Raw genomic sequence first — 19,730 nt, forward strand, 5'->3', positions numbered from 1 at the left:
ATTCCAGCCCCATCGGGAGCTGACCTGCCTGCCCCAGAGCTCATCACGCCCCGCCATGCCGCAGTGCCTCTGACACCGAGCAGGAGGAGGGGCTCACCTGAGAGGGGGGAACAGGTGGGGTGGCCGGTAGGACTGGACAGAGGAGTGGGGGTGGGGAGAACCAGCCGCCAGGTGGCTTCACCCAGGGCGCTCTGTACCTGCAGGACAGCCTGCTGGGGCGAGGGGACGAAGTATCCCACTTCTGTGTATTAGTGCTTATCTACACGGGTTTCACGTTGCCCTTGGGTACCACTTCTGCAGAGTAAACTACCCCAGACACCAGTGTCCACCCCAAGCATCGCAGGAGAGCAGATGTCTGTGAGGCCCGTCCCTCTTCCCGGCCCTGCCTCCCCTCAGGTGACCGATAACCGTCCTCTGTCACCAAGGGGAGCCTCCGTGTTCTTGAACTCAGTGTAAGTGAACAGTTCTGCCCATGGGAGGGATGAGCGCACATTTACAGCCCAGTGACAACCTACAGCCAGGTTGTCACTGCAGGAGGCAGTGACAAATGCTGCAGGTCTCGGGCAGGAGGACAGAGGACAGGAGCTGCGCGGAAGGTCCCTTGGGAAATTCTCGGGTGGGAAGCCGAGAAGAAGAGTCCCCAGCCCTGAGTCCCAGGTGCGGCTCTTCTGTGAGAAGAGTGGAAACCAACACACATGGCGAAATTAACGCAGCGTCAAGACAGCAGACATGAGGGCCTGGCCGAGGTCCAGGGTCAGGACTCAGAGCCTCGGGGTCTGGGCAGGTGTCCGGCAGAGCCTGGTCACCACACAGCCCACGTGACGCTCAGCTTGGCTCCCACGGCCCCTGGCCCCTTCATCGTGGCCAGATTCAGAACTCGGGGCCAGGAATCTGGTCGGCCAGAGGTCTTTCCTGACAGACCATGTGTCTGGACAGCAGTGGGTGGAAAACGGGGTGTGGCCTGGGGGCATGGACCTTGGGCTGACGGAGGTGGGGGGGGTAGTGACCAGCTCCCCAGGGGGCCAGGGTCTCCTCGGAGCCTCTGAACTCGCACTCCCCCACCCAGCTCCACCGCTGCCCCTACCAGTTGGCGCAGATTCCACAAGCAGGCCATGTGATTTCCTCTCTTTGCAGACAGTGGGAGGGGCCTGACAAAGCCCCCTCCCACCAGCCCTCGGAAAGTACGGCTTCCAGCCTGGAGAGACCGGCTTTTCTTAGGCAAGAGCCATGAAGGAAGCATCCTTCTTCCCCAGTCATCACTGGGCAATCATAATGCTGCCCTCATTGATTGTGCCCAGAGCTTCCTCCGGACACAGTGCTGGGTGGCACTGGCCACATGGCCTTGGAATGATGATCAGCCAGCTGGGTGGTCCTGGGACCCTGCATTGTGTTTCCACTGAGGAGGAATTCGCGGGCCAGGGTCCCAATCCCAGGACCCTGCTCACGGCCAATTCACCAGGAGTTTAAGGAAATGGTGTGGCAGCTGCCAGGCAGTGATGCACGGCCTTTGATTCAGTCTTCAAAGGCCAACGTGGAGGGTTCACAGGGGCAGCGAGGGTGGGGGACACAGAAGCCTAAATCGGGGCCCCCAGGGACCTCCCATCAGGCCAGACAGCGCTCTCCAGGGACCACGGTCTTCCCTTCCCCTTGGACACGTGACTCCACCTGCAGGGCAGACAGACACAAAGACTGAAACGTGGATGGACAGACTCACGGGCCCTGCTGAGGACCGAGAGACCCACAGACAGCGGGCGAGGCCAGCGCAGGGGTGGAGGTTGCGTCTGCATGTCTGTGTGATGCACAGGAAGTTGGCATCTCCAGGCGGCTCCGTCACAGCTAATTACCCATAATGAGAATCCCCCGAATGTGTCACCGTGTTTCCTGAAGGGAAGAAGAACCACTTGCCTGACTTCACGGAGCTCGTCTAAGGCGACAATAGACCGGACGCTCTTGGCAGGCACAGACCTCAGTGTGTTCTACCCCGTTAATACGCAGCTGCTCAGGCTTCCACTCGTGGGCTCGGTGACCAGGCCGACTGCCCCTCGTAACCCTGCTCCCTGGACGCTGACCGGCCCTGGACATGGAGGAGAGACACGCCGTCCTCCTCATCTTGTCCCGTGAAGATAGACTCCAGCTCCTTGAGGTCAGAGAGAAGGGAGGGGGCTTCTCTCCGTCAGAGGCAATGGTTTCCTCCAACTCGGCCCCTGGAACCCAGAACCCCAGTTCACCCAACCCTCCCCACCGAGTCCCGCCGAGAGCTCCTCCCAAATAAACTCACAGTCTCCCCTGGAAAACCACATCCCCTGGTGCATAATTTGACCAGGGCCTCCACTTTACCCCTGGGGGACCCACTGAATCAAAGACTGTCCTTCCTGAGACTCTCGGGACTGGGGATACCTCCTGAGAGTTTTTCCCTGATTTCAAATGTTATGGTTTGAATTGTATCCCCCCAAATTCGTATGTTCAAGGTCTAACCCCCTTGACCTAAGAATGTGACCTTATTTGGAAATAGGGTCATTGAAGATGCAATTAGTTCAGTTAAGATGAGGTCACACAGGGATAGGGTGGACCCCCTCATCCAATGTGACTGGTGTCCTCATACAAAGGGGGAATGTGGACACAGAGACAGACCCACAGGGAGAAGGACTGTGGAGATGAAGGCAGAGATCGGGAGCTGCGTCTACAAGCCAAGGATGCCAAAGATGGCAGCAAACCACCAGAAGCAGAGAAAGTCCTGGAACAGATCTTTCCCTCACAGGCTCAGAAGAAACCAGCCCTGCCAACACCTTGATCTCTGACTTCTGGCTTCCAAACTGTGAGGTTTCTGCTGCTTAAGCCTCCTGGATTTGGGTGCTTTGTTACGACAGCCAGAGGAAAGTGATGGACCAAATCTCTCCCCAGATGGCAGAGGGGTGTCCGAGCATCCAGCTCAGCTTAGAGAGGTCATACTTTCCTTATAAAGAGGGCTTCCCTTCAGTGCAAAGTGTCCCTCTGTCAAGGCTTGCAACCCTGCTGTAGGTGAGCTTCCAGAACACAGAACCACCAAGCCACCAGACCCCCCCCTCACCTGCTCAAGGCCGCTGCCTCCCTCCCCTGAGACTCTTGGCTGCCCCGTCTGTCCCTGCCCCAGGGGCCCCAGGGGCACTGGAGCTCAAAGACCAGGGCCAGGTACTCAGACAGGAACTCTATTAAAATAGGCAATTAATAGAAAGGATGAGAGATAGATGATAGATAAAATAGATAAATGGATATTAGGTAAAATAGAATTAAACAGATACAATACATAACTTAAAGGGCTAAAATAAACAAACACAACAACATGATAGTCAGTTCTCAGAATACACCACCTTCATCAGCCAACAGAGCTGAGCCTCAGAATCTCCTGGGAAGATTTTAGAACACGATGCCCACGTGGTCCCCCTCCCCAGCCTAATGCTGAGGTGCTGGTCCTGAGTCTGGGATGCAGACGAGGTGATTCCGTTTTTCATAAGCGCCCCCGGGGATTCTGATGCACGGGGATGGGAGCAGGGTCTGCAGATGACGGTTCCTGCCAGTTACAACCCCAGCTGAAGAGCAGACACGCTGAATGGGAGGAACCCCATCCCTGCATAGGAGACACGCAGGCTCTGTGGCATCATCTGGAGAAATGCATCTCCCAAACCAGAATTTGTTTCCATAAGAATACCTTTCCAGGGGAACGTTTGCAAGAAGTGAATAACAGAGCCAAACTGTGGTGTCATTCTGGCTGAAAAGAGAGGTGGCCTCTCATAGGCCTTCAGGGAAGGGGAGAGACAAGAGGGGACCCAGTGGAAGCACTGGAGGACCTAGGGAAGGTCCCCCACGCCCGCCCGGTCCCCCCACTAAAGTATGATTCCCCCACATCCAGCACTACCCACCCTCTCTGGGCATGAGCGAGGGGAAATGAACATTTACACGACGTTGCTCAGATCTACCTGAGAGAGGTCTTCTGTCTGGGGTCCACACAGGCAGGGGGATGCTGGCATATCTGGTGCTGCCTCTTCCGTCCTCTCTCTCAAGCTCCAGGAAATGTCTTCAGTTACCTGCGGACATCTCCCTCAGGTGTGTCAGGGCCTTCACATCCTCGCACTCAGCAGAACTGTCGCCTGCACATTCTGTGTCCTCTGCTTCAACTATTGTCACCTGTCTAGGGCTCTCTTTGTTCACCGATCCACTCACCAAACACTAAACAAGTATTTATCAGCCTTCTACTGTTTACCAGGTACTGTTCTAGAATCTGGGGATGCGGTAAACAAGAGACATAAAAAGCTAGAAGCCTGACTTGCACACCGACCTGTGTTGAAGTAGCTTCTATTAGACTGACCCTCCCACCCAGGGCAACTGTAACAGCTTGATGAAGTTAAAAAAAAAAGGCTGTTAGAGTGACCAAGCCAGCCAGGATTTGAGGAGCTAAGAGTCCCCCAAAAAAGGGACACACCTTGGGTGACCCTGAATTTGTCCCTGATCTCCCTCCTCGGGGCAGCTGGCGTGCCAGCACGTGGAGCAGAAAGCAGACCGTAAACGGGTCTCCCTGGGCTGGGAAGAGAAAGCGGGAATTCAGGGCTGTGGAGATGCCAGGACCTGAGGCTCCAAAAACCCCAGAAGCAAGAGCCGGGAGGGAAGCGAGCCCAAAATTCTGCACACAAGGTCCCCTCAAGGCACGGACTGATTCCCAAGCTATGTGCCCGCCCAGATGAGAGGCTGGGAAAGCAAACAGAATTCAACAGCTGGGACAACTGGAAAGGTAAGTGTCACTTCAGCAAGCCTCACAGGACAAGGAGGTAAAAACTGAGGGTTTCGGGGCTTGCATGGAAAAGGGGCCAAGGGAAGCCACCCGGCCAGCAGTTCATGAGGTCTCAGAAGGAGTGAGGGTGAAGGAGAAACAAAGGGGACACTCCTTAAAGGAGGAGAGAAGGAAGGGAGGAAGGAAGAAAGGAAGGAGGGAGGGAGGGAGGGGCCACATGGTGAGAACAGGTCAAGGGACACAGGGCACCTGCAAGAGCCCCCAAGGTCAAAGCTGGAACCATTTGAGCATCATGAAGCAGTGGTCTAGGACTACACCCGAAGTCTGAAATAAATCTCCATGAATTCCCACTGATATAAATTAATGATTGAATAGATATATAAACAAGAGAAGAGAGACAAATCTGTGCAAAACCATCACAAATAGTGTTTGTAGACCCTCTGCCCCTATAAGCTGGGGCATGACCCCCGCCCCTGGACTGTGGCTTCCATCCAAGGAGGGTGGGGGGGGGGGAAACAGGACCATAGAGCAGAGAGCCTGACGGCACACCTCAGCCAGGTGACGAGGCCGGCATCAGAGTGATCCATCATGGTGACAGCACGTACCCTTGGTACGTCTCCTTCCAAAATAACCGTAACGGCAACACGGGAAACACCAGACAAGTTCCAATAGAGGGGCCTTCTGCAAAACACCTGCCCCGCCTCCCAGACGGTCAAGGTCACAGAGGCAAGGAAAGTTGGAGAGACTGTCACAGCCGGAGGAGAAGCCCAAGGAGACCGGACGACTACATGTCACGTGGGGTCCTGGACAGGGTCCTGGGCAGAAAAAGGGCATTGGATAAAAACCGAGGAATGTAGACAAAAGCTAAGGCATTTTGAGTAATGCATGGACTTCATCTCATAATTATATAGCTAATATATCGATACCGCTCTATTCGTTGTAACAAATACACTAAGGTGGAGGTTAACCGGAGACCATGGCAGGTGGGGGAATGGGAACTCTGAACAATCTTCACAGTTTTTCTGCAAATCTAAAACAGGTGTGAAAAATGAAGTCTACTTTTGAAAATTAAAGCAAAGCTCTGATAGAACAGCACCACGGTCTGCAGACCACCCCACGCCCGTCGTGGCAGCCCCGGCGCTAGCCTCTGGCCCTCACCGGCCCCCTCTGGCTTCCCTGCCCCGTCTAGCCCCTTCCAGCCTGTCCCCCTGCACCCAGACCACGTCTCTGAAACGTCAGAGCTTTCCCATCCCATCTCTGTTGCAAACCTTGTCACAGATCCTAGTTTCCCCCCGTGTCAGTTCTGAGCTGCTGACCACGAGATCCGGGCTGCTCCGTGTCCTCTGTCCTCAGCTCCCACGTTACTCCCTGCGGTAGCGCATTCTGTGGTTTCCTGGTTTCAGTGCGCTTTGATCACAACGTCCCACCCACCGAGGACTCTGTCCCCTTCCTGCCCAGGGGCGAACCCCTCCTCACACTCCAGTGCCTCCCCACCTTGGAAAACCTGCCCCGAGCTCCCCACGCCAGGAGAGGGCGGACTGGTCACCTGGGGTCTCTGGGACCCGTGGGGATCACAGAACCCACATGCAGGCATCCCTTTCAGAGAGAAATGACCAAGGGAGGGACCAGGAATAGGACCCTGGGGCGAGGCTGCCGCCCAGCAAGGGTGACACGGAGGCTTGGGACAGAGGGCCCACTCGGGGGCTGGAGGTCTCACCAGGTGTCCTGGACCGGGAAGTGGGGGACACGGAGCCCACCCACAGGGTGTCAGGAAGAGCAATCAGAGCGGCACGTCTTCAGAGACCCTGCGGGCCCCTCCCCACTGTGTCTGTATCTGGAATGAGGCTGCCTTGTGAGGTCGATCTCGTCCACAGAGGCGGCTGTACACTCCATCCTGTCTGCAAATCCCAGGGAACTGCAGCTCAGCACCCCACCCCACCCCTGACCCCGACCACCCGGGGCTCCGGGTTAACAAGTGAAGCCCTGGCCTCCCGCTGGAAGCCTGGCCTGGCTCAGGGTGCAGAAAACCAGGGTCCACTGGAGATCCTCCACACCCCGCCACCAAAGCCCTCCAGGACCTCTGCCATTTCTCCTAAATGCCGCCCTGCTCCTTCTCCTGGCCTCCTCCCAGGCCCAGCACGACCCCCCTGCCAGGATGGTGTCAGGAGCCCCCTAAATGCACGCTAACATCGTGGGGGAGGGCGAGTCACCTGTTGCCCGCCCCTCCCGGCACTTCCCGCCCAGTGTCCCCAGCCCCGACACCCAGGCCCCTGTTCCCGAGTGCCCAGTCCCTGCCGCAGGGCCTTTGAACGGCTGCTGCCTCTGCCTGACCCCTCGGCTCAGGTGCCTGTGCAGCTCGGACAGGCAGTGGTCACGGGTGTTGGCAGGACGCCCACCTGCTGTCCTAAGAAGAACACTCGCCACTGCGTCCTCAGACCAACTCCAGAAGCAGTGCCCCCTGCAGGAAGCACTGCATCCCACCTGACGGCCCAACAGTGGTCTGGGCCGTCTCACAGACCCCACCTGAGCCGGCACAGGCAAGGGAGGGGACCAGCACGACCCCCACGGGGGCGTGCACCTGCGTTCTGAGGACGGGGTGGGAGGTCCCCACCCGCCTCAGTGGCCCCAGATGTGTCCCCTCATCTGTGTCCGAGCCAAGAGACCCCACGCCCACCAGCTTCCGGCTCCTGGGGCCGCCTGCATACCTGGACCCACATTACAGGAGGGGGGCCTTTGGGAGGCCCCTGTCCCCGAGAAGGGGGAGGCCTCGAGCACCTTGCAGCCTGAGCCTCATTCTGACCCGTGGAGCTGGCCTGTGGCTTCCCCGGACTCAGCCTGAGCCTCGGGGTCACCTGCCCCCAGGCCAGCTGGCAGCCCTCCTCCTGCTGCATTTCCCCACTCGCGTCCCCTCCGTCCTGCAGGTCAGGCGCCCGCTGGAGCTGGGAAGCTACTAAGTATCGCTAATTTACACCGGCCGCTCAGGTTGCGAGATGGACCTCAGAGGCGGGGGACAGAGAAGACGGATCCCCTCCTGGAGGCACACTGCGTGCGGGGAGCCTCTGCTCTCCTGCCGGCGCCTGGGGAGCTCTCCCTAAGCAGCTCACCTTCAGCTCTGCAGGGGAGGCCAGGCCGGCCAACGTGCGATTACGGAAAATCCTTATCTGGCACTTTTCTTCCGAGAGCACGTCTCCTGTCCTTGTAAATAATGAGCTGAGACCCGCTCCTGGCCACAGTTGCCCAAGCTGGACGGCCGGGCGCTGCCACCAGCGCCACCCTCCTCCTGCTGGACAGAAGCCCCAAGCCCAGGAGAGCTCCCTCAGCACTGGCTAGCAGGCTGCTCGGCCCCTTCTGGGCTCAAGCGTCCAGCTGCCCAGCCCCGCCTCCTGGGACTGGCGGCCTCTTGAAATCCCAGCTCCTGCAGAGCCCGGCCGGGCTTCAGGGGCCAGGGGACGAAGGCACAGCCCTGCCCGAGAGCCTCCAGCAGGAAGGGACACGGGCTGGACGCTGACGAGGCTGCCCCGAGTGGGGTCGGGGGTCCTGGGGGCAGGGGTCGCTGACCTGATGGGCTCCCCCAGAACTAGGGGTCGGAACACGTGACCATCTGACCGCTCCCTCCTGCAGGAACTAACCCTGATGGGTGAGCGCCCATGGGCTCGACTGAGGCCTCGACACCCCAGGCCGTGCATCTGCTGGGGGAAGCGCAAGCCTGGAATTTGTGGCGAGAGCTGCTGTTTAGGGACAAATGTGTGACTCCTGGTAAAGGAACTGCCCGTCCCTCCAGGGGATCCGCTGCGCCCTCCACACATGTGGGCAGAGGGGCTGCCCTGCCCAAGGCTGCCCTCCTGCTGGCTCAGCCCCTTCCTCTCCAGCTGGACTTTCGCCCCCCCTGGGAGGGGGTCCTTCCGGACCAACACCTTCCCCCAACCCGTGGGTCAGGTGGCCCAGCCCTTCCCCGAAGCCCAACCCCCCACCCAGATCCTGGGCTCCCCCCATTGCCTGGTTATGCTTCCCTGTGACTTTGCAAATTTCTCACGGGACCACAGTGCCTGGGAACCCCTGTGAATCCAAGAGAAAGGAAAGAGGTCAGGAATCTTTCCGTCCCTGAGGACCATTTCGGGAAGGCAGACACACAGGACTCCTCCAGCTGGGAAATTCAGGCTGACTCACAGCGTCTGGCCTGGGTCCCTGGGTGGACGGGTGTCATTCACGGAAAGGGGGCTGCAGAGGGCAGAGCAGGTCTGGGGGAGGTGACACTGGGTTTGGGATTGAGGGGGCGGGCCCCCTGGCAGGTGGTCTGGGGAGCGCCCAGCTGTCCTGGCTGAGTGGGGCAGGAGGAGGTCACCTGGAGGCACGGGGGGCCTGGCCTCACCCCTGTGGGCGGGAGGCCTGGGGATATGATAAATGCTGTGAGCTCACACCCCCGATTCTGTAGACAACTTGGGGGGATTCTCAAGCCCAGAGGCAGCTCCTGTCTGTGTCTGCAGGGTGGGGCGTTCTGGTGCAGAGTGAGGCCAGGATGGAGTCTGCGGGTGGCTTCTGTCCCTTGATCAGCTCAGGCCAGCGGACCAAACAGCACAGCCCAGGCGGCTTCAAGCTCAGGCACCTACCTCTCAGTCCTGGAGGCCAGAAGTCCAAAATCAAGGTGTCGGCAGGGCTGGTGTCTGGGGAGGGCTGTCCTCCTGGCTTGCAGACGGCCGGCTTCTCGCTGTGCCTTTTCCTGGCAAAGAGCGAGCTCTGGTCTCTCTTATACGGACACCATCCTATAGGACCAGAGCCCTACCCCACGACCCCGTTTCACCTTAATTGTCACCCTGGGGATCAGGGCCCCAGTGTGTGGCTTTGTGGGGAGGGGGGTACATAACAGGCAGGAGGGCCAGGCGGAGGAGATGGGGGCTGCAGACTGAACGCCAGGAGGGAAGGTCTCAGTCAGAGAGGGGGCGTTGGAAGAGTCGAGGGGCTTCAGCCCTGCCCCCCGAGAACCCCAACCCTGGAAGTCAAGTCGTGGGGCTGGTACCCAGCCGAGTGGGTGCCACACACCCACCCCTTCCCAGCACCAGGTGTGCCTGCCAGGTTGAGTTTATTGTTGACTTTGTATCTGAAATAATTTCAAGGTTATAGAAGAGCTGCACCGACAGCAGAAGTCAGTGCAGGGCATCCCCCCGCCCCCGCCCCAGGTTAGGACATGAGCCCCCGGCCTGCACCTCCCCTCCACATCCACGGGCCTCTTTGCCCTTCCGTTCTTCAGCGTGCATTTCCTGAGATCAGGAAACAGGGCACAATAAGCCACTTGGGGACATCCCACAGTGACACCAAAGCTCTTTTCTGATCTGCAGACCTCCCAGGTGGACCGAGGTCATCACTGGGGGAGGGGGCCAGAAGACCCAGGCCCGCCCGACCCCCTCCTTGTACCTGCCCCTCCTCTTCCTGTGGTCTCCCCATCATGTCGTTTTCTGGCTGTTTTCCTAAGACTTTAATTTACAGTAAACCTGCACATCGGGCCCCATCTCTTCCGACAGTCTCAGGCCCCGAGCCCCTGCGTGTATGTCGCCCAGAGGGCTGCCGCGCATGCAGAGCCCCAGCCCAGCAGAGCTGGGAAATGGGGGTGTCTGGGCTGGGGTCTGGGGAGCTCTACCTTATCAACCCCCTGTTGGTTGGAGAGGCACCTCCTTGGCCCTCACTGCGGTCTATGGCTGGGAATAGATAACAGGGGGTCCCCAGGACGTATTGATGGAACAGGTGGGGGAGAACCTCTAGAACCTGCAAGCTCCCCACGGAGCTGGGCCCACCGCAGAGGGTCACGACCCCTCACCCACAGGGACCACCAGGCAGTCTCCTCCAGGAGCAGGTCCTCCGGGATGGCCTCAGGCTCAACCGGACGGGTGAGGCCATCTCCAGAGCCAGACCGGACCCTGCCCTCCGGACCCTGCAACTGTAAACCCACCATCCTCAGATACCAGATGAGTTTTACGAGCAGACAATGCATTTCATCGCCTGATTATTATTTTTTAAATTTTGGAATTAATCATCCAAGATCCGGCTACATGTTTTATGAAAAGTTCTATCTCCCATTTAATGAGCTCGATGCAACTAATCAGAAAATAAAATGTAAAATGTAGGATGATTTCGCTGGTGGAATGGAGAACAAAGGGTAGCAGATTAAGTTTAGGAGGGCTACCTGGGGCAGAGTTGACCTTGGGGACGGTTTAGGATGGGGGGGTCCTTCCAAGGGAGGCTTTGCAGAGGCCAGGGGCGGGGAGTGGTTCTGCTGGGCAGGAGCTGACCTGGGCCCCGGTCCCACACACGGCCCACCTCTAGGACGCGGGGGACGGGTCCCCCTGATCCTGGGCACCTCCGTGGGCAGGACGCGGCTATGACTTCCTTGCCCAGGAACCACCCCTTCACCAGTCCACTCCGCCCTCCCCCGTGGAGCAGACCAGGCAGGCGTGTTGGAAAGCGCTGGCCACCATGTGTGTGTTTATTGTCGATTTAGCTTTTAGAGGCTCTAGAGCTGAGCCCCCCAGAGCCCAGGTTGGGTTTTCAAATCTTTAGCCTGGAGCAGAGTTCCCTGTTAACGTGCAAACCTCTCTGAGTTGAGGTCTTGCCAAGCTGCTGTCATCCATCCACAGGACCGTGGAGCCCAGGGGGAGACTGCTCAGGGCGCATGGATGGAGTGGAGCGGGGCAAGGGCATCCTTGGGGGCGGCTGGACGCCCTCTGAAGCAGGGCGACTGGCCCTGCTGGGGGGCGCCTCCCCTGCCCTCCTCTTGCCCAGGGCCCCGGTCCTAGAGCCCCTGATGGAGGATTCAGCCTGGCATTTTTGAAGGCTTCAGGAACGTTAAGGACTTATTGACATACATGGCCAATAAACATGTGAAAAGATATTCAAACTCAATAGTCATCAAAGACATGCAAATCCAAACAACAAAGCCATTGATACCTTTCTGTGTTTAGCAAATTGGCAGAGATTAAAGAGAAGATAATTCCTGGTGTGGGCAGCCCTCACCTGGGTCAGTGGGCTTCTGAAGGCGTTCCGATTTGCAGAGTGTGATCCTGCCGCGTGCCGCAAATGTGAAAACTCGCAGAGCTTTTCTACGCTTCACCTAACGATTTCCTAACGTTTAGGGTAACGAATTATTAAATGAGTTGCAGGGGTTTTACATGAATATGTTCATGGCGGCATCAATCCTCACAACAGAAAGCAGAAAGCGGGCCGGGTCAGTGTGACTGCAGAGGGGCTGCCATCCCTGGAGGGACTCCGGGGCCCACATTTTAAATAACAGGACGCGTTTCTATTTACGGACACGGAACAAGGCTTGATCCCACCGAGGTGACTGAGGAAAACAGCGGATAAAACACTACGTATGGTGCTCATCCCTTCATCCAGCAAACATTGATCAAGTGCCTACTAGGTGCTTCGTCGACTGAAAAAAAAATGCACACCGTGAGAGCTGTGAGTTAAGTTTTATTTGGGGCAAAATGAGGACTATAGCCAGGGAGACGGCATCTCAGATAGCTCTGAGAAACTGCTCCACAGAGGTGGGGAGGGGAGGTCAGTATATAAGTGATTTTGGTGACGGGGGAGTACCTGCAGCCCAGCACACATTTTTGCAGAATGTTTTTGCTACTCTCATGAAGGTTCCCGCTACCACAAGGAGCAGGAGTCACCGTGAAGGATTTTAGTGCTTTTCTAGATACGAGGAGATGCAAGAATTGGGCTCATAAAATCGTCTCCTGAAAATATCTATCGGAAGACCTGCTCTGACAGTTTTTCCCGGAGCACAGAGGGCCTCACTCCTGCTCTCCACCCAGAACTCCTTTCAGGGTGGGTGGAAGGTCAGCAGCTGCAGCGGCTCAGGATTTCATCCTTGTAGAGGTGGATGGCGAGTGCCAATGTGCAGTTTGCAGCCTGGACAAAGCTGGGGATGAGCTTACAGAAGGCAGCAAGACAAAGGTTTGCCCATGAGGAGCAAATACAGAAAGACGAGGGGGTATTAGTCTCCAAGGGCTGCTGAGTAAATGATCACACACTGGGTGGCTTATGACCACGGGGATGAATCGGCTCAAGGTTCTGGAGGCCAGAGGGCTCAAGGTGTGGGCAGGGCCCTGCTTCCTCAAGAGGTTCCAGGGGAGGAGCCTTCCGCCCCTGGGCTTGTGGCTACATCATCCATCCCTGCTTCTGTATGCGCGGCGTCTCCCTGAGTCTGTTTCTCCACATCTCCCATGAGGACCCCAGCCAGTCACTGCATGCAGCGCCCACCCTACTCCAGCATGACCAGGTCTTCACTTGACCACAGCTGCAAAGACCAAATAAGGCTTCATTCATGGGCGGGGAGGTCAGAACTTCAGTGCATCTTTCTGGGGGACATAGTTCAATCCACACCAGATCATAAGCGTCCACTTCCGAATCCAGCATCTCCTCTGGTTGTCACGACAACGCTGAGCAGCCCACTTTACCAATGGGGATGCTCAGCCAGGAGACCAGGAGCTCGCCCAGGGTCGCAGAGCCGATGTGGAGGGTGGGTCAGTGTTCTAACTCACCCTCCGTCCCCATCCCCGGGGGGCCCCAGAGCAGAGCTGTGACAGCCCCGGGAAGCCCCCATCACAAGTGCCCCCTCCCTCTCTGGGCTGGCCGCCTTCCTGATCTCGGGTCAACCAGTCTCCTTAGTGTCATGGACATAACTTCCTTGTTTTTCTTTATGGTTTCACCGCCCGTGTCTATAGCCCTGAAACACAAGTGCGGTTTTGCCTTTTTTGGGAACTTTATAAAAGTAGAAGCGTATGCATGCGTTCTTTCGGTGCCCTGTGTCTTCCATGCAGCACGGCAGTCTTAGGATTAATCCCTGATTCTCCCAGATTTGTGTTTAATTCCTTTTCACCACGAGTTATGGATTCATTTTGCTGTTAAGTGCCTCTGGCTTGTCCCTCGAGGCTGTAAGGAGCAGTGAGATGCAGTGCTGAGCCCCTGCAGCGAGGGTCCCCGACGTGAGCAGGGCTGCCTGGGGGTCTCCAGGCTCACACCCGGACGCGGCCGCCACTGCCCTTGGAAAGGTCAGCCTGGCTCCCGGTGGGGCTGGACTAGGTCGGTCTTCATTTTCTCTTCTGTATTTTAGAGATCGCTTACATTTCTAAACATTTACTGTTTGAATAATTAAATTATTCTGGAATAATGTTAAGAAAGAGAAAGCGTAAGGCATTGTGTGGAGTTGTGTTGAAAGCTTGGACTCTGCAGCCAGTGGGACGGCCACCCGCCGTGTGTCCCCGTACGACGCTGGGCGAACATCGCCACCTCTCTGGGCCTTGGGTCTTCACAGCGTTGCCTCGTGGGCAGAGGGGGATTGAAGAAATCACTGCCAGATGGGTTTGCTAGGATTGCTATTATCAGAGAGACAAAACCATTTTCATTTTGGAAAATGATAAAGCCACACGGAGAGCAGATGAACAGACAGCCCCATGCATGGAGCCGACGTTCCTTGTAGGGCCACCCACAGTGCCACGGCCGGGTGACGAGAAGCCTCCACCCCAGGCTCCAGGGGGTCCGCGTCCTGCTCTGCCCCAACCACACTGTGGGGGGCACTCTGCCCTCTAGGGGCCTCGTGCCTCCAGGGACAGCCCTGCCCCGTGAGTTAGACTGTGAAGCCACAGGTCAGGGTCAACGGCCAGCGTCTGAAGATTTGGAGCCAGATTTTAGCTCAAGGTTTAGTGAGGGGACTTGGCTCCTGGGTCCCCCAGACACCTCAAGGCAGCAGTATCTGCACTTGGACCTGCCCTTCACACTGACCTGCTATGGGGCTGAACTGTGTCCCCCAGAGTTTCATGTGTTGAAGTCCCCACCCCCAGGACCTCAGAACGTGACTGTATGTGGAGATAGGTCTTTAAAGAGGTGATGACGGTAAAATGAGGTCACACAGGTGGTCCCTGATCCAACGTGACTGAGGTCCTTATAAGAAGAGACCAGGATGCTGACACACACAGAGGGACAACCACATGAGGACACGGGGAGAAGATAGCGTCTACAAGCCAAGGAGAGAGGCCTCAGGAGGAACCAGCCCTGCCCACACCTTGACCTTGGACTTCCAGCCTCCAGGATGTGAGGAAGTAAAGATCTGATGTTCAAGCCGCCCAGGCTGGGGTGTTTGTTACACAGCTCTAGGAAACTGATACATCTGTACCATCTCTCCCTTTCAAGCTCAGCCTGATTCTTAGGAAACTGTCTCCACAGTGGTTCCAAAAATGGTCCATCCTTTCCATCTTCTTCTCTACCTTTCTCTTCCCCTCTCTTCCCCGCAAGTGTGTCCCCGGCCACCTTGTCGCAGTCATGATTAGTTTTGTGTGTCAGCTCAACTGGCCATGGGGGCCCTGATAGCTGACCAAATGTTAATCTGGGTGTGACTGCGTGGGTGGCTCTGGCAGAGATGGGCATTTGGACCAGTGGACGGAGTAAAGCAGGTCCCCTCCCCCGTGTGTGTGTGTGTGTGTGTGTGTGTGTGTGTGTGTGTTGGGAGTGAGGGTGTCATCCGCTCCCTCGAGGCCGGGATAGCACAGAAAGGAGAGGAGGGGCAAACTCTCTCTCTGCGAGCTGAGACATCCATCCTCTCCTGCCCAGAGACATCGGGGACATCGGAGCTCCTGGTTCTCGGGTTTTGAGATTCACACTGGGACTAACCCTCCCATTCTCAGGCCTTCAGACTAGGGCGGGAGCTGCCCACTGGCCGTCCTGGGGCCCCAGCCTGCAAGAGGCTCCTCTCGGGGCTTCTCAGCCTCCATCACCATGGGAGCTGATTCCTACAATAAATATCCTCTTCTGTTTATTGCTCTGTATCCCATTGGTTCTGTTTCTCTGATGACTCCTGACTGATATACCCAGCGAGGCCCAGGTAGAGTTTTGCCAGGAGGGGAAGGCATGGGTTCCAGCCTCTGCTGGAAACTCCCCACAGTCCCCTGACCGGGTGACACCCATGGCGCCCAGCCAGCTGCGTGGCCTTCGTGGGTCGGCAGCTCTCTCTGTGTCTCCTGTGCAAACAGGGAGCTGTCTGGGAGGCTGTTACTTGGATTAAACAAGATGAGGGTCCAGTCGGCCACACCGCCCACAGCGGCCGGTGCCCTTCCTCCATCCCTTCCTCCCTCCCTCTCCTCTGGTGAGACCGGCCCCCTCTGGCATCTTGTGGGTAAGGAGGGAAGCCCGGGATGCCCTGCATCAGCTTGTGTCGGGGTGCACACCCTGCCCGTCCAATGGCAACGGCTCCAGGGGTGAGAGGAGGGAGACCCAGTGGGGCCAGAAGCATCACTGAGACAGACATTTGGCTGATGTTCAGTTAAATTTCAAGAAAGTTGCTCAGAGAGTTTTGCAATGTCCAAGGTTACAAGAAAATAAAGGCAAATGGCCCGTTTTATGATTTTACATCAGCCTCCATCGCATGGTAAGTGGGCACCTCACCAGAGAGACAGATGGATAATGCCCCTGCAACCACGTTGCCCTGGCTTGGGGACCAGCTCCCTGTCCTTTGCCTTTCCTGGGCCCTTCATCGCCGGTGGGGGCTGGCGTCGGGACACTGGTCAGTGAGAGCAAGGGCCTGGCTCAGGGAACAGGGATCAGTCTTCGGGGCCTTCCCCACATGTGCATCGGCCCCTGCTCCCCCGCTCGGCTGTGCCGTCCCACCCTGGACCCCACCACCCAGTGCCCTGCTTCTGCCCTGGTCTCCCCACATCTGACGTCCCACAGTGGCCAGTGGGCCTTTGCCCCAAGTCAGAGCTGCTGCTTCTCTGCTGAGAGCCCTGCCCTGATTCAGAGGAACAGCCAGAGTCCCCAGGGGTCCCAGGCCACGGGATACAGCTCTGTGGCTCCCTGGCCTCGACCCCCCCCCTCCCATGATCCCCACATCCCTCCATTCCGTCTCCCGGCTGTACTCGGGGGCACAGAGGGCTCCCCCTCGCCGAGGCCTCCACGTCGTGTCTGCGCTCCTCACCCCGTATCCCCCCAGATCTCCTCCCCGAGCCCCTCAGGTCTTTGCATAAACACCCTCACCTCCCCTGGGAGGCCCTCCCCACCCCCTCGTCTGCTCTGTTCCCCACACGCCTTTGCCACCTGACAAAAATGTCAGCTTCAGTGGGGAGTGGGCTCTGGTCCCTGCAATCGGGCTGCTTCCTCAGAGCCGAGGATACGGTGGACAGAGCAGCACTGAGCTCTCACCTCTTGGGCGAGTTCTGGGAGGTTCTGCTCAGGGCCAGTCCCCTGAGACACAAAACGACCTGGCTGTGAGTCGCCATAACAGTGGGCTGACTTCTCTCACGATGCAGATGAAAACAAGGAGGAGGGGTAGAAGTGGGAACGTAGCCTCCTGCTTTCATTACTCTATAAAATCTAATCACTGGGAGGCGTAGCAAGCCAGGCCAGGCCCTCCCACTTCTGCAGACCTAGGGGAAGCCACACAGCACACACCTTTGCGCAAGCAGCTGGCACTCTCTGCGGGACACGTGCCCCCCTGACATGGGACAAAGTGGTGCCTGGGCTGGTTACACAGGCTTCCTTAAAACTCCTGACACCGCAAAGGGTAAAACAATTGAGGCGAACAAGGAAAAGCACAGTCTGCTATCTTTGCAGGAGACGGTTAGTCCAACACATGATTGAAGAAAGGAATCCTGCCCATGAGAAGCAGCTTTGGAACCACCGACGTCCTGGGTGGAAGCTTAGTGTAGACCAACGTCAGACAGTAGGCCACACGCATACCTGCATGCACACACACACACAAACACACACACCCCCCGCATCGCACAGAGCTTAACTCTGAGTCAGAGGGAGAAGACGAGGTACCAGCCAGGGGCACATAAGTGTATTCCTCACATTGTCTCTACAAATACCTGATCAGGAATGAGCCCTTCTCATTGAAATAAAAATAAACGTAACAGGAAAAAATCAGAATGATGTAGAGGAGGAGATTAAAAACATACAACAGAAAGACTTGACCAGGGAGCCATTAATAAAAAATAGTATCCAGAAAAAAATAATATCTCACAGACCTGAAGGTCCTCATTTAAAAAAAAGTTTTAGTGAACCAGGAGCTTAGAGCCAAGACACAAGAGAACCATGAGGCAATGATAAAACAGAAAAAAAAGAGATGAAAATAAATTGCTAGACTTGGAAGGGAATGCCAGAGGGCAACAAAGCTGTCACAGAAAAGTCCCCATTGGAAGCATCATGAGGACGGACAGCCATAGGCGGGGGTGGGGGCATGTGGAAACTTTGAACAAAATGAAAAATTTGGTTAAGTTTTCAAATACAAGAAAGAATGTGACAGCCATAAAAGAAAAAGATTTCTGCATGTATATGATTGTTTGCTCTAAAGAAGAGGAGGTGAAATTCCTGGACTTGAAAGATAAAGAAATAATACTGTGAGAATCCACCTCTTCCCCCCAAACTTACTCAAATATTAGGGGGAGGTGTTGGTCCATTTCAGGAATTTTCTGTAGGAACCTTCAATGTCGGAAGAACGTAGAGTGATGTTCATAAAGATTCACGGGAAGAAAATGCCACTCAATAGTTTTATACCCAGGTAAACTATTATTTGAGTACAAAACAAAAAGACAGATCTTTTTTCGTATGTGAGAACATCCGTCACCTTCTTGAAGAATTTCCTAGAGGACGAAAGCCAGTCAGCTCCGAGCTTAATAAAAAAGCTATAACAAGTGAACTGGCAGGGAGCTCATTATGAAACCTCATAAATTTAATACGCAGGCTGAACCAAGGGTAGAAATGATGGTTATGGAGCGAGCAATAAATATTATAGACTATAACACTGTGGAAATAATGACATAACGAACTAAAGAGCAGGTGGGTGGGGAAGCATGCCGGGCGTTGGGTAAACAAGGATCTTATCCTTCTCAGTACAGGTCAACAGACGTGGTTTAACACTCATAAATCAAGTAATTGAAGTATGATTCTATTAAAGTGTATAAAGTTGGCTACCAAAATAAATAAGAATAATTGTGAAGCCAGAAGTGTTGCTAACTTATCTTGCCCGTCCGGCTCCCAAGTCCCGTCTGGCTTGAAGTTGAATTTGGTCAATAGGGAGACCCAACAAGAGAGCAAGGAGAATGGGCTCAGGGGGTTTCTTCCTCGGTGTCCTCCCCCAGGTCCCTTGGAGTTGCTGTGTCCTTTGACAGAAGGTCGCTGTTCCCTCCACGTGGCCAGCATTACCCACATTCCAGGAAACTCTTCCCACATTCTGGCAAACTCTCCTTCTCCTGGTGCTTTGGGGTGTAGAGCTGACTCTTCCTACATGAAAAGGTACACCCACAGCCTGCTTTCAGGAGAAGGAAAAGAGAGGGGAATAAATTCAGATAAGGCAGAAAAAATAGCACACCACCAAGCTGTACACACGTGAAAATATTCCAATATAATTAAGTATAGGAAATGAAGGATTTAAGAAAAGCAGTCATATGACAAACACGAGACACGCCTACAACATAAGGAGACACTTTGCAAGCAAAGGAAGGGACGAAGACTTGGAAGCAGATGAAACGACAGCGTCTTGGAGCAGCTAATGTTAAACGTGGAGTATGAGTTACTGGAGACAAGGAGGGTGACTTGACGATGAAAAGCCACATTCATCAGGGGCACATTCAAAAGTCCAAATACGTATGCACATAGCATAGCTCCAAATCTTAGCATGCCGAAGTTAATAAAACCGCAAGCAGAAACAGACAAATCCATCACCAATCTGGAAGAATGTAATAGAACTTTCAAAGGGGATCAAAAGAGCAAAACTATTTATAAGTATATGAAAGATTGAAACAACACAATTAACAAATAGATCGCATGAAAATACAGACTGTAGAAGTCTACACCTCAAAATTGCAGGATCGACTGTCTAAGTATACGCAGAAGACTTATGGGAATTGACCTGGATTAGACTATAAGTCAAATCTCAATGCGTTTCAATACCAAAACCAATTTTACCACGAAACAAAGTATA

The sequence above is a fragment of the Balaenoptera physalus genome (genome assembly GCF_965194825.1).
Source record: "Balaenoptera physalus genome assembly, chromosome: 13".
NCBI lineage: Eukaryota > Metazoa > Chordata > Mammalia > Artiodactyla > Balaenopteridae > Balaenoptera > Balaenoptera physalus.